Source organism: Diceros bicornis, chromosome X (assembly GCF_020826845.1).
Source record: "Diceros bicornis minor isolate mBicDic1 chromosome X, mDicBic1.mat.cur, whole genome shotgun sequence".
NCBI lineage: Eukaryota > Metazoa > Chordata > Mammalia > Perissodactyla > Rhinocerotidae > Diceros > Diceros bicornis.
The window spans coordinates 96,239,774-96,253,049 of NC_080781.1; the positions used below are offsets into that span (position 1 = coordinate 96,239,774).

The window sequence follows — 13,276 nt, forward strand, 5'->3', positions numbered from 1 at the left end:
ATATTGCCATGAAAACAACAATATTCACTCACTAAGAGTTTCCAAATCCTGGAGGGATCAGATAGAGAGAAAAAGATAAATATTTTAATTTTACTTATAAAAAAATATCATTTACTAAATTGCTGTAAGTCATAGCTATCTCGGGAGAAAAGAGAAAAAGTTTTCCTTAAATCTGAAAAAACAAAACATTAAAAATTCAGCAATACTTCAAATGAAAAATCATAAAAATTATAAGCATCTTTATCAGTTTATTCAGTCCTGTGTAATCCATTCTTGATCCCACTCTTTTTGTTAGTGGCTTTATGAAGTCATCAGTTTCTCCATCGGATTTCTGTAATATTTTACCAAGTTCAGTTTTATGATCAGAAAGTTTGTCAGAAACCTGTACTCCAGTGTAAATGTCAGAGTCTTTTTCATGAATTTTTCTGAAGTCGAAACATTTTGTAAAAGCATTAGAGCAAAGAAATAAGTCTGTAAACAACAAGACCTCAAAATGGCAATTGACAAGGAAATTTGGTTAATTTTGTGACATACAACACTTTAAAATAATAATAACCAGAATTATGACTGATAACCAGGACAGATCAGAATTTCAGTAATGTTATACAATTTTAAAACACCTATATCAATAACATTAACCCACAAAATACCACCTAAGCAGGCTTATCATCACTTGTCTGACAATGTTTTCCATGTAATTGAACATATTGAATAAGCCTAATAAGTCTAGTATCTTTCCCCTTATAGGAAGAGAGCAAATTTCTTTGAGAAGTTCCAGGGCCCTTTGAAAATTCTCAAAGAAATAAAAGTTAAAAAAAGACTTTAAGATATGAATTTTGGGGGAGCTTGTCAAAAATATAAACAGTCAAAGCAAACATAGCATTAACAGTCTAAAAAGCCTTAATAGAGAGACTTCAGTCTTTTGAACATAGGAAATTATTTTAACAGGTTTTTTTTTTTTTTTTTTCTGTCTTTTAGGTAGACTTACTCAAAGGGAAAGAAAAATCTTTTATAACCACTTTATCAAGTTTAAGCAAATTATCGTTTTATGAGAAATTTCAATTTTGTACCAGCTTACTTCTGCTATTAAAACTCATTTACTTAATTAAATTCATTTAAATCTTAGCCAACTTGACCATGCAAAAACTCCTTTTCCAGAATTCCTCTTCCACAAACCTTCTATAACTTTCTTTTTACATTCAGAATTTGTCCCATGTCTTTCTTTTCCCTTCTAGTACTTGAGGACAAATTTATCTTTCTTAACCAAACAAAATATTTCCATTCTTTGTACCTTTATACATCTTACTTTCCTTGTACACAGACATATTTTTCTTAATTTTCAATCACATATACTAATTAGAAATTTTAACCTTTAGAAACCTTAATTTGTGAGTAAAAACTAAGTAAACCATTATAAACTTTCTTTTACATTAGTATCTTGTGGCTTGGAAAATTTATAAACACTTCATAACTTCTAGAAACATGTTACTTTATAGTATAATCTTTTAATAAAACACATGTTTACCAATAGAGCCAAAACATCTTTTAGTTTTCCTGTAATGAAAAGCCAAAAGTAGACAAACGTACATTTAGCAATCAATGTCTAATATGTTATTTGGAAATGATGATACTCAGTGAATTTTTATCATAAATTTTAGCAAAACTCTAAAGTTTTAAGTCACCAAAAAGAGTTTGGAAGCAGTAACTACCATAACACATAATTATTGTTTAAAGTTCATCCAACATTTATCTTTTTCACAACTATTTAGTTACTTATTCCCAATAACTATTTAGATTGTCTATAAGACTTTATAAGACATTAGATAAAATTAGCCATCATTTAAATTACTATTTTTGTTAACCAGTTCTGTAATAGAAATAACATCAGTTTTTTTCCTATAAAATTTCATGCAAATTTTGTTACCTCTTATACCTTTAAACATAATTATCATTAAGATTTTTATCAATAGGTCTTGGTCTTATAATTTTGGACAAGAGAAGCATTCCCAGTCAGACATTTTAAAACATACTCAGGCAAAGTTGATGTAACCTCTTTGTATAAAATTAGCTCAAACATTCCAACCTTTATAATCTTATCAACACTTACACTTTTACATGTTTTCAATTTAATTGTAACCTGAGTCAAGGTCTTAAGACTAGTCAAATTTTTTCCTTCCTTTTTCTGGCCTTAATTCTTAGGTACCAATTAAGCAATTATGTGAGAGCTCTCAAAACATTTTTTTTTTTTTCCCCCAATTTAGAAGTTTTTCCAATTCAAAGGATCCGTCGTCTGGCCATTGACGAGTAGGATCTTCATTTGTATATTTATTCCAATAGTGACTCGAACCAATAAGCCTTTTTAAGGAAAGACCCGGAGGTAACTTTCCACGCTTAGAATAAATCTTTACCATGGACGCAAGAGGCGTCCCTGGTGAGGGCGCAGATGATGTAGCCCCCATGATCCACAGAATTCACTCCCAAAGATATTCAGAGACAGTAAAGACCTTCGTTGCACAGGCGGTAAGGATAAAAGGGTGTCTCCGGTCTCCCACAATAGTGTGGGACGCCTCCAGTCACAGACCCGCTAATCTGTGACACCGGGCGGGCGATACTGGAATGGGATTTTTCCAGCACTAACAAGCAACGAAGGTAAAGACGACAAAAGCCCTTATGGACTGGGCCCTTTATGACAAACTCCCCTGAGAACTTGGCACAGCCGGACAAAGAGACAGTTCGGAACCCCAGTCTACTCGACTGGCCACCAAGGTGCACCCCGGTAAATGCACCTTCCGTATGGTGGAGACCAAGGAGAATATTCTCACTGGTCACAAAGCCAAGTTTTCAGGACACAGAACAAGACAGAGATTATTCTGGGAGGAAAAGGGATCAAGATCAAAACCAAGAGTACTCTACCAAATTTAAACCAAGAGTCACTAAAAGCCCAAGAAACTAGTTTCCCAAATATTTTCTCCTGCCAATCTAAATTTAGAAAGAGAAAAAAATTCTCACCACTTCCTTCCGCCGGACTCCGCAGATAGAGATTCCGGGAGGCTGACGTGGTAAGAAGTCTTACCTTTTGCCGGCTTTCGTCAGGCGTTCCCGTATCTCATCATCTGCAGTAGTCCAGGGATAAGGCAGGTCTTCCATCCAGAGAAGGCAACTTACCAGCCAGTGCTTCTCCTGGCTGGCTCGCCAAAACTGTCGGGGGAGAGGGAGAATCTCCCTCTGCCCTTTCCCTTAAGGTTCTTCTGGCTGGCCAAATAATCAACAAGACAGGTAAGCAGGAGAAAATAATACCAAGTTTAATAACATGTATACATGGGAGAAAGCAGGGACACTGCGTTTCTCAACACAATAGCAGAAATTTTCGTCTTAAATACCATGTTTAGCTAATGACAGAGGATGTTGGGGGGGGAGTCAGTTACAGGAGATTACCACTAAAGCACAGTAAACAAGAGTCAGGTTATTATGCAGATTTAAGTCATCACCTTCCACATTGATAAGTCACTAGAAATGAGCTCATCCCCCCTCTTCCCAAGACAGAGAGGGAGATACCTTTACAAATGGAGATTTCCCTTATAAATGTAAATGTTTGTCTGGCAACTCCTCGCAGGGCCATCCAAAGAATGTGGCCAGAGACAGAACTTCTGATAAGAAGGGCTTGTTGGTGCCTTTCCTATTGTAACATCTATTTTACATTATATTTATAGCCATCAGATGGAAGATCTGTTCCAGGAAGGAGCCACCATGTCAAATTCTTTAGGCAGTTAGTGGGGGAGGTCAAATGTCTTTCAGAGAAAACAATCAAGGTAAAGAGATATATTTCAGGGTGGCCAAATTTTGATCTCCCACACAGGCAATCTGGATGCCCAGACTCGATGGAGCCATCTCAAGCGTTAATAGGGAGCAGTACTCAGGTCCCTACTCCTGGAGGGAAGTGTAGACCTCAAACCTCCTCCCTGCCTGGGAGAAATCTCCTTTCCTTTCCCTCTCTCTGTCCTTTGAGGCCCTCCCATCCCTACCAGGTACAAGCAGCACAATCATTTCAAAAGTTTAAGTTTTTACAAAGGACAGAAGAAATACTGGCTTCAGAGAGCTTCTGCTTCCCGCCCTGCCACCAAACTCCCCTGCAGCACGGGGAAAAGGCACCAAGCCTGGCTTCCTGGTGCAGGGAGATAAACACAGGGAGAACAGAGATTAAGCACCCCAGCAGTATGTATCTTCATATCTTTGCTAAAGCTCTGCCACGCGCAACTAAAGGTGCCCAGGCTGCCAGGTCCCATCCCTGGCTCTGGCAGTGGGCGTGGGGAATAACCATCTGTGTCTGTGCGCAGAAGCAGGTACTTTATAGTGTCGGGAGAGAGGGAGAATCTCCCTCTTCCCTTTCCCTTAAGGTTCTTATGGCTGGCCAAATAATTAACAAGACAGGTTAGCAGGAGAAAATAATATTAAGTTTAATAGCATGTATATATGGGAGAAAGCAGGGACACTGCGTTTCTCTACACAATAGCAGAAATTTTCGTCTTAAATACCATGTTCAGCCAATGACAAAGGAGGATTTTGGGGGTGGGGGGAGTCAGTTATAGGAGATTACCACTAAAGCACAGTAAACAAGAGTAAGGTTACTATGCAGATTTAAGGCCTCACCTTCCACATTGATAAGTCTCTAGAAATGAGGCCATCCCCCCCTTCCGAAAACAGAGAGGGAGATACCTTTACAAATGGAGATTTCCCTTATAAATGTAAATGTTTGTCTGGCACCTCCTTGCAAGGCCATCCAGAGAATGTGGCCAGAGAGACAGAACTTCCGATAAGATGGGCTTGTTGGTGCCTTTCCTATTGTAACATTTATCCTACATTATCTTTACAGGCATCATGATAGATCTGTTCCAGGAAGGAGTTACTATGTCAAATTCTTTAGGCAGTTAGTGGGGGAGGTCAAATGTCCTCAGAGAAAACAACCAAGGTAAAGAGATAGATTTCAGGGTGGCCAAATCTTGATCTCCCACAGTCCCGCCTTTGAAACTAAAAGTTTCACAGTCCTTTGGAAACTTCAAGAAGTTTCATAGTCCAGAAGCTGAGTTGGCAGGCTGTTTCATCTCACTGAACACATTTCTTAGTCCTGATAATAGATCAGTTTAATTAAGTTCATTTTAGAAGGTGGTGATGCAGGTGGGCTCTCAAGGTTACGCCTATATTGTGGAAGCAAGCAATCAAGTATTTAATGGAAGCATTTCTATGTAAACAAAAGAAAAACAAGGTTAATGGTTGGAGCAAATTGTAAACCAGTTTTTGAGTTCAGAGGACAGCTAGTTAAGAAGATTTTTAGATGTCAGCGTCAAAGTATCTTTTGTAGTTTAAATGTCTCTGATGATGTCATCGGGTAATCTCTTAAGTTTATATCAATTCCATCAGCTTCAGTTTGTAAGGCTTCAGGAAAAAGGGCAGGTTCAGTTCTCAGTGATTCTAAATGAAAATGATGGAAAAAATCAAAAACATTAGTTTGGACATCTGTAGCCAGATATTTCAGGAGACTAGAAGCAATCAGGATCCAGTCCAGTCAACAGATATAAAACAAAAACCTCAAAAGACAATTAACAAAACTAGGATCTGATATCCACAAATGTATACTATAGTTTTTACTGAAATACAATTTTTCTCTCTAAAATCACCCTCATTTTTATTAAGATATCCAAATTAAAACTAATTAGTTTGCAAAATGTCTAGTTCCAATAGAGTTGGCCCAATTATTTACATTAACTACAGCAAGAATAGCAATTGATCACATAGGCTCTTTTAAATCTGCTTTGCTGGATCTTTTTATAAGGAATCTCAGATTGAACTTTAAAGGCCTCTCAAGGCCAGGAAAGCCAAGCCAAGGATTTTGTCATCAGACTTTGCCTGTAATACCTACAGATTTGGGTGAATTCCTCTCTTCTGAGGTTCCCCCAAAATATTTCAAGGTTCCTTGTATCTGCCAGATAAGTGACATTTTTTACTTATCCTGCTAAGTGTTGCTTGGAACATAAGGTACCAGCCCAATATTTTCACGTGGCTTTAGTCCATAAAGTCCAATCTTCATTTCTCAAAAGCTGTATGGTTATATCGCAAATATGATGTTCCAGTCACAACCTTGGTAATATAACCAGTGTTTCCAATTGTGTCTTGTTACAAGGTGATGGTGCTCAGGGCAAGCTGCCCCAGGAAGCACCACTCTGGTATGCGGATTATTTCGAGCTGAAGACAATAAGGACTCAGAGAGCTCAGGAAAAATATTTGAGTTTCCCCTCCCAAACTGCCTAAAGAATTTAAAACCAACAAAATCTGTTTTAGGAAGGGGTTATTATCATGACTGCTATAAAAGATAATTTAGGATAGAGGTTACAATAGAAAAGGCACCAACAAGCCCATCTTATCGGGAGTCCTGTCTCTCTGGCCACATTCTTTGGATGGCCCTGCGAGGAGTTGTCAGACAATCATTTACAAGGGAAGTCTCCATTTGTAAAGGTATCTCCCTCTCTGTATTGAGAAAAAGGGGGGGTGAGCTCATTTCTAGTAACTTATCAATGTGGAAGATGAGGCCTTGGGGCTGTATAATAAACCTTACTCTTGTTTACTGTGCTTTAGTGGTAATCTCCTGTAACTGACTCCCCCACCCCCAAAATCCTCCTTTGTCATTGGCTGAAAATGATATTTAAGACGAGAATTTCTGCTATTGTGTTGAGAAACGCAGTGTCCCTGCTTTCTCCCATGTATACATGTTATTAAACTTGGTATTATTTTCTCCTGCTAACCTGTCTTGTTGATTATTTGGCCAGCCAGAAGAACCTTAAGGGAAAGGGCAGAGGGAGATTCTCCCTCTTCCCCCGACAAAGGAGAACAGATTCTTATTGAACTTATGCAAATAACTATATTGCCATGAAAACAACAATACTCACTTACTAAGAGTTTCCAAATTCGAGGGAACAGGTAGAAAGAAAAAGATAAATATTTCAATTTTACTTACAAAAGTATCATTTATCAAATTGCTATAAGTCATAGCTAGCTCAGGAGAAAAGAGAAAAAGTTTTCCTTAAATCTGAAAAAAACAAAACATTAAAAATTCAGCAATACTTCAAATGAAAAATCATAAAAATTATAATCATCCTTATCAGTTCATTCAGTCCTGTGTAATCCATTTTTGATCCCAATCTTTTTGTTAGTGGCTTCATGAAGTCATCAGTTTCTCCATCAGATTTCTGTAATTTCTTACCCAGTTCAGTTTTATGATCAAAAAGTTTGTCAGAAACCTGTACTCCAGTGTAAATGTCAGAGTCCTTTCCATGAATTTTTCTGAAGTTGAAACATTTTGCAAAAGTATTAGAGCAAAGAAATAAGTCTGTATACAACAAGACCTCAAAACGGCAATTGACAGAGAAATTTGGCTAATTTTGTGACATACAACATTTTAAAATAATAATAACCAGAATTATGACTGATAACCAGGACAGATCAGAATTTCAGTAATGTTATATAATTTAAAACACCTATGTCAATAACATTTGCCCACATAATAGCACCTAAGCAGACTTATCATCACTTGTCTGACAATGCTTTCCATGTAATTTAACATGCTGAATAAGCCTAATAAGTTTAGTATCTTTCCCCTTATAGGAAGAGAGCAAATTTCTTTGAGAAGTTCCAGGGCCCTTTGAAAATTCTCAAAGAAAAAAAGTAAAAAAACGACTTTATTTAAGATATGAATTTTGGAGAGCTTGTCAAAAATATAAACAATCAAAGCAAACACAGCATTAACAGTCCAAAAAGACTTAATAGAGAGACCTCAGTCTTTTGAACGGAGGAAATTCTTTTAACAGGTTTTTTTTTTCTGTCTTTTAGGTAGACTTACTCAAAGGTAAAGAAAAATTTTTTATAACCTCTTTATCAAGTTCAAGAAAATTATCCTTTTAAGAGAAATAAGACCAAATTATAATTTTGTATCAGCTTACTTCTGATATTAAAACTCATTTACTTAATCAAATTCATTTCAATCTTAGCCAACTTGACCATGCAAAAACTCCTTTTCCAGAATTCTTCTTCCACAAACCTATAACTTTCTTTTTACGTTCAGAATTTGTCCCATGTCTTTCTTTTCCCTCCTAGTACTTGAGGACAAATTTATCTTTCTTAACCAAACCAAATATTTCCATTCTTTGTTCCTTCTTTATACATCTTACTTTCCTTGTACACAGACATATTTTTCTTAATGTTTAGTAGCTTCAATCACATATACTAATTAGGAATTTTAACCCTTAGAAACCTTAATTTGTAAGTAAAAACTAAGTAAACAATTATAAACTTTCTTTTACATTAGTATCTTGTGGCTTGGAAAATTTATAAACACTTCATAACTTCTAGAAATATGTTACTTTATAGTACAATCTTTTAATAAAACACATGCTTATCAATAGACCCAAAACACCTTTTAGTTTTCCTGTAATGAAAAGCCAAAAGTAGACAAACGTACATTTAGCAATCAATGTCTAACATCTTATCTTATTTGGAAATGATGATACTCAGTGAATTTTTTTCATAAAATTTAGCAAAACTCTAAAGTTTTAAGTCACCAAAAAGAGTTTGGAAGCTGTAACCACCATAACACATAATTATTGTTTAAAGTTCATCCAACATTCATCTTTTTCACAACTATTTAGTTACTTATTCCCAATAATTATTTAGATTGCCTACAATACTTCATAAGACATCAGATAAAATTAGCCATCATTTAAATTATTATTTTTGTTAACCAGTTCTGTAATAGAAATAACATCAGTTTTTTCCTACAAAATTTCATGTAAATTTCATCACCTTCTATACATTTAAACATAGTTATCATTAAGATTTTTATCAATAGGTCTTGGTCTTCTAATTTTGGACAAGAGAAGCATTCCCAGTCAGACATTTTAAAACATAGTCAGGCAAAGTTGATGTAACCTCTTTATATAAAATTAGCTCAAACATTCCAACCTTTATAATCTTATCAACACTTACACTTTTACATGTTCTCAATTCAATTGTAACCTGAGTCAAGGTCTTAAGACTAGTCAAATTTTTCCCTTCGTTTTTCTGGCCTTAATTCTTAGGTACCAATTAAGCAATTATGTGAGAGCTCTCAAAATATTTTTTTTCCCCCAATTTAGAAGTTTTTCCAATTCAAAGGATCCGTCGTCTGGCCATTGACGAGTAGGATCTTCATTTGTATATTTATTCCAATAGTGACTCAAACCAATAAGCCTTTTTAAGGAAAGACCCGGAGGTAACTTTTCACGCTTAGAATAAATCTTTATCATGGATGCAAGAGGCATCCCTGGTGAGGGCGCAGATGATGTAGCCCCCATGATCCACAGAATTCACTCCCAAAGATATTCAAAGAAAGTAAAGTAAAGACCTTCATGGCACAGGCGGTATGGATGGTGTCTCCAGTCTCCCACAATAGTGTGGGACGCCTCCAGTCACAGACCCGCTAATCTGTGACACCGGGCAGGCGATACTGGAATGGGATTTTTCCAGCACTAACAAGCAACGAAGGTTAAGACGACAAAAGCCCTTATGTACTGGGCCCTTTATGACAAACTCCCCTGAGAGCTTGGCACAGCCAGACAAAGAGACAGTGCGGAACCCCAGTCTACTTGACTGGCCACCAAGCTGCACTCCGGTAAATGCACCTTCCGTATGGTGGAGACCAAGGAGAATATTCTCACTGGTCACAAGGCCAAGTTTTCTCAGGACACAGAACAAGACAGAGACTACTCTGGGAGGAAAAGAGATCAAGATCAAAACCAAGAGTACTCTACCAAATTTAAACCAAGAGTCACTAGAAGCACAAGAAACTAGTTTCCCAAATATTTTCTCCTGCCAATCTAAATTTAGAAAGAGAAAAAAATTCTCACCCTTTCCTTCCGCCGGACTCCGCAGATAGGGATTCTGGGAGGCTGACATGGTAAGAAGTCTTACCTTTTGCTGGCTTTTGTCAGGCGTTCCCATATCTCATCATCTGCAGTAGTCCAGGGAGAAGGCAGGTCTTCCAGCCAGAGAAGGCAACTTGCCAGCCAGTGTGGCTCCTGGCGACTACGCCAAAACTGTCGGGGGAAGAGGGAGAATCTCCCTCTGCCCTTTTCTTTAAGGTTCGTATGGCTGGCCAAATAATTAACAAGACAAGTTAGCAGGAGAAAATAATACCAAGTTTAATAACATGTATACATGGGAGAAACTCAGAAATGAGCAACTCGCCCCTCTGTCTAAGCTGCTTGCTTAAGTATTGCAGCTGAAGGCGAGGAACGTGTTGGGGGTGGGTAGTGGCCTGGGACTTCAGAGGGCAGGAGGACAATTCTTTTCGGGGTCATCTATAGATAATGTGGTCAGGGAGAGACAGAGTTTTTGATAAAAGAGGCTTGGTGCCTTTGCTATTGTAACCTCTATCCTACATTATCTTTATAGCCATTGTCGGGGGAAGAGGAAGAATCTCCCTCTGCCCTTTTCCTTAAGGTTATTATGGCTGGCCAAATAATCAACAAGACAGGTTAGCAGGAGAAAATAATACCAAGTTTAATAACATGTATACATGGGAGAAAACAAGGACACTGCGTTTCTCAACACAATAGCAGAAATTCTCGTCTTAAATACCATGTTCAGCCAATGCCAAAGGAGGATGTTGGGGGTGGGGGGAGTCAGTTACAGGAGATTACCACTAAAGCACAGTAGACAAGAGTAAGGTTATTATGCAGCTTTAAGGCCTCAACTTCCACATTGATAAGCCTCTAGAAATGAGGCCATCCCCCTCTCTTCTCAAAACAGAGAGGGAAATACCTTTACAAATGGAGATTTCCCTTATAAATGTAAATGATTGTCTGGCAACTCCTGGCAGGGCCATCCAGAGAATGTGGCCAGAGAGACAGAACTTCTGATAAGATGCGCTTGTTGGTGCCTTTCCTATTGTAACCTCCATCCTACATTATCTTTACAGGCATCATGATAGATCTGTTCCAGGAAGGAGCCACCATGTCAAATTCTTTAGGCAGTTAGTGGGGGAGGTCAAATGTCCCTAGAGAAAACAACCAAGGTAAAGAGATAGATTTCAGGGTGGCCAAATCTTGATCTCCCACACCATCATGATAGAAGATCTCTTCCAGGAAGGAGCCACCATGTCAAATTCTTTAGGCAGTTAGTGGGGGAGGTCAAATGTCCCTCAGAGAAAACAATCAAGGTAAAGAGATATATTTCAGGGTGGCCAAATCTTGATCTCCCACAGCAGGCTCAGTTGGAAAACACGCTTCCATATACACTGCAGGTTATGGTGATAAGGCCTAAGCTCCTCCTGAAGCGGAGATCTTAGCATTAAAAATGAGGCAAAGGTCACAGGCCTGCTCTTGTGGTGGGCCTTGGTCTGGTTCAGGGTGATTGGTGATGACGTGTCTTAAACAGTTAAACGCTTTGGAACCCACCCTTGAGTTCCTTGGGGCAATTAGTCGGTAACACCAACTCAAAGCCCTCTCTCCATGGAATGATGCAGCATAATCCTCTTCATTGATCCTTTAGACCAGGAGTTGAAGAACTCTTTCTGTGAAGGTTCAGATATTTTAGGTTTGTGGGTTATACGCTCTCTGCAAATATTCACCTCAGCTACAAAGCAGCCATACACAACATGTACATGAATGGATGTGCTGTGTTCCAATAAAACTTCATTTATGGACACTTAAATTTGAATTTAACATAACTTTCACATGTCACAAAGTATTCTTTTCTTTTAATTTTTTTCCCCAACCGTTTAAAAAAATCTAAAAATCATTTTTAGTTTACAGACTGTACAAAAATAGGCAGCAGGCTGGATTTGGCCTGTGGGCCATAGGATGCTGATCTCTGCTTTTGACTTTTGCTCTCAAAGTGTCGGTGTATGGACCAGCAGTGGTTAGTGTTATCTTCCAGCTTGTTAGAAATACAGAACCTCAGGCTTCACCACAGACCTACCTGACAGGAATTGGAATTTTAATAAGATGCTCAGGTGATGCACGTTAAAGTTTGAGAAATACCAATTTAGAAATATATGCTGGATTCTTTTTTCTGGATACTGGGGAGGAGAGAGCAGATGCTAATGTTAGTTATCAGTTTTTTCTCCTGAATCCCATCCATTGCTATCTCAACATTGACCTTCCTACCTGATTTCCAGTGTTGCCCTTTCCTGAATGGGTCAGCACTTAATAATGTGAGTTACAGCCAGCTTTCCATTAGTCATGCTAATCCACAGATCATCAGCACTTGACCTCAGAATGAATCATTTGATGTGTTTAGCAGATCTACTTTCCAAGCTCTAGTTTACCTCTTTCAATGTTAAAATTCCCCCTTGTGGAGTTGAGCACCAGCTGAGTATTAGGGAAGAGGTGGCCTTGGGGCATTTTTGGAAACAAGGTCAAAACGGCCTGGAATTAAAATTTTGTTGTGGCTAATTCCCACAGCACATGCAAATTCAGTAATACACTGCATGGACCACTACTATGGAAAATATCAACAAGACTGGCAGAATTTTTCTAGAACTGCACGTGGTTTTAGGTACTGTATTAGTTTTTGTTTTGTAGGCTTTTTCTTATTGTGTTTTTCTTAGACTAATATTAACATGAGTTTGTATTCCATGAGCACACATCGTGGGTGTAGGGAGCTCGGAGGCATTGGCAGAGGTGTGGGGCAAAGCCTCCCTGAGATTAAAATTTTCCTTTAGATAATCCATGAGATGATGTGCAACAGCCTAGTGAGGTGAGAGTGTATAGATAATTAAGACACGTTTTACTTGCCTTGGGCTGTTTACGATCACACTCTCTCCTAGGTTTCCTTGGTGAATTGTAGACCAACCCTCTCATTACTAATTATCAGTGATTCTTGCCCAGGATTCCGAGAAGCCCAGTACTGGGGAAGCAGGAGACAGACTCCTGCTTTTCTCTTCTTTCCAAATCGTGCGGTCATTAAAGTTTGATTTCCATTAATGCATGAATGTCACCACTCCGATGAAAATGCGACTCTTCTGTATGTGTTTTGATTACCTTGTCAGCAGCCAGGCGGGGAGAGGTTGAACAGGGTGCTGCTCCTGCGCTCTGTTATTTCTACTTCCATTACTTGTCACATCTGTCAGTTTCAGGAACATTCATATCTATGGAGCCATTATTTTTAGTACTTTAATTATCTTGGAAGTCTAAGGACACAATTAATGTATCATGTTGGTCACATTGATGGATTGCAAAGACAGCGAGTA

The 13,276-nt window shown here is 38.2% G+C and overlaps 1 long non-coding RNA gene across 4 annotated transcripts; it reads right to left on the bottom strand.

Annotated features, from left to right (window-relative positions):
- Positions 1-5,122: 5,122 nt before the first annotated feature.
- On the bottom strand, positions 5,123-11,143 carry LOC131401271 (uncharacterized). Of its 4 annotated transcripts, none has more exons than XR_009217616.1 (2): positions 9,994-11,143; positions 5,123-5,466 (listed from the first exon to the last, which is right to left on the bottom strand). It is a non-coding gene; the product is annotated as an uncharacterized LOC131401271 (long non-coding RNA). The 4 variants fall into 4 exon arrangements; XR_009217615.1 differs by lacking the exon at positions 9,994-11,143 and adding an exon at positions 9,930-9,968; XR_009217618.1 differs by lacking the exon at positions 9,994-11,143 and adding an exon at positions 7,007-7,362.
- Between the last annotated feature and the right edge of the window lie 2,133 nt (positions 11,144-13,276).